Raw genomic sequence first — 2,007 nt, forward strand, 5'->3', positions numbered from 1 at the left:
TGATATACTAAACAAGGGGTGGATTATTCATGCCTCTCCTTTTTAGATCTTATAGGGTAACTTCCTGACATTGCCATGGCATTTGTAAACTGTCATGGTACTGGTGGGAGTGTAGCAGTGAGGGCGACCAGAGGTCACTCTCATCGCCATCTTTGTTTTGATGAGTTTTAGCTGGCTTCCTTACTGCAAGCTATTTTATCAGAAAGGTCATTATGACTGTATCTTGTGCCAACCTCATATTTCCTCCTATGACTTAGAATGCCTTAACCACCTGGAAATGCAGCCCAGTAGGTCTCAGCCTTATTTTACTCAGTCTCTACTCAAGATGGAGATGCTCTGGTTCAAACATTTCTGACATTTCTCCCCTCCCTTTTATAAGAGAATCCATAATTCTAAGAGTTGCAGAGAGATGAAGATCCATGATCTGTAACTTCTTCAGGCTGAATAGGGGCAATGATATTCCTACCTGAATATTAGGGTCTCTTGTGTTCAGGGTACAGAGCTCAGTCAGAAAGCATCAGTATGGTGAGGGCCAGTCTTAACTCTGAGTTTTGACAAAAGGTGCTATCTAAAAGATTAATAAGTATTCAGTTTAAGAAAATGTTGAGTAAGCTTATCCTGCATTCCTATACAAAGACTACAACAGCAATATGTATTACAACAGTAAAGAGAAATAAGTAAAATTATTTCAAGTAAACTAAATTAGAAGATTTTCCATGAACTGGGCAACTGTTGAAACCAAGCTGATATGGGGTTGCTAGATGATTCCATTATGTGCCCAGGATTAGAATATTGATCCAGATTTTTACATTACCCAACCCTCTTGTTTCTTCTGAGTAGCAGCCAGAGATCATTGGTTCATTCATCGGAATAAGCAGGGTTAGCCAAAATTGCAGAAACAAAAACAACTAATGAGGCTATAATTTAATAACAAGTGTACCATAGTACTTGAAACATAATATTCCTCTTTCCAGTTTCTCATTTTTGGTAAAAACAAATTATGGTAAGACTGAGGTGCTTTATTATACACGGCCTGATTATTTGTCTAAAGTGCAGCAAGAATAATAATTTTTCACAAAGACTTTTTAACTGGCTTTGATGGAACTCTGTTCCATAGAAAAAAATCTTAGATAAGACTTTTTTTAAAGCCGAGTCCTGCCATGGCTTTGAGTCCTTAAATACCTATGAGTTGAGTAAATTCCTCTCATCTTCACATTACAGGATAACTTGGGGCTTCTGGGCTTCTGAGTAAGTGACACTCTTTATTTACTATAGGTCAGAAACCCTGTACAGGGACTCCTAAAATGCAACATATGAGGCCAGTTCCCCAAGGGGCTTTTATTGGTTCTACAAGTCAAAATTGATTTCTTAAAGGAAAGCAGGCCATTCCAGTCAAAGCCTTTGCAAAAATAAGCAGTTTCTCCAATTGTGTTCTGTTACAAATGAAAACAGATTTCTATTGCACTTATGCAAATAACTATATTGCCATAAATTAAGAATACTCACAAATAGTTTCCAAGTTGTGGAAAAATTAGATAGAGAGAAACAAAATGCTCCAATTTTTTTTACAGGAATACTTTACTCAATTGCTTGAAGTTGTAAATAGCTCAAAATAAGTTTTCTTGACTCTGAAAAACAAAACAAAGGACCAGCAACATTTTAAGCACAGTTAAAAATTTCCTTAGTTTAGTCCATGCAGTTAATTTCTGTTTGATATTCATGAATATTTCAGCTTTCCATGAGAGTCCTGAAAGTTTTTTCCTCTATTCTAATGTCACAATTTCCAAAATTATCAGAAACCTGCATTTAAGAACACCTGTTAGAGTTCTATAGCTGACTATAAACCACCTTCTAAAGAAGACCAAAACAAGACAATCATTTGTGGATGACAAAATGTCTTAATACAACCACAGTTAAAAACACGATTCACAGGATTTGCTGGCAAGATGGCTGAATAGGAACAGCTCTGGTCTGCAGCTCCTAGTGAGATTGATGCAGAAGGCTGGT

The sequence above is a fragment of the Pongo pygmaeus genome, chromosome X, assembly GCF_028885625.2.
Source record: "Pongo pygmaeus isolate AG05252 chromosome X, NHGRI_mPonPyg2-v2.0_pri, whole genome shotgun sequence".
Classification (NCBI taxonomy): domain Eukaryota; kingdom Metazoa; phylum Chordata; class Mammalia; order Primates; family Hominidae; genus Pongo; species Pongo pygmaeus.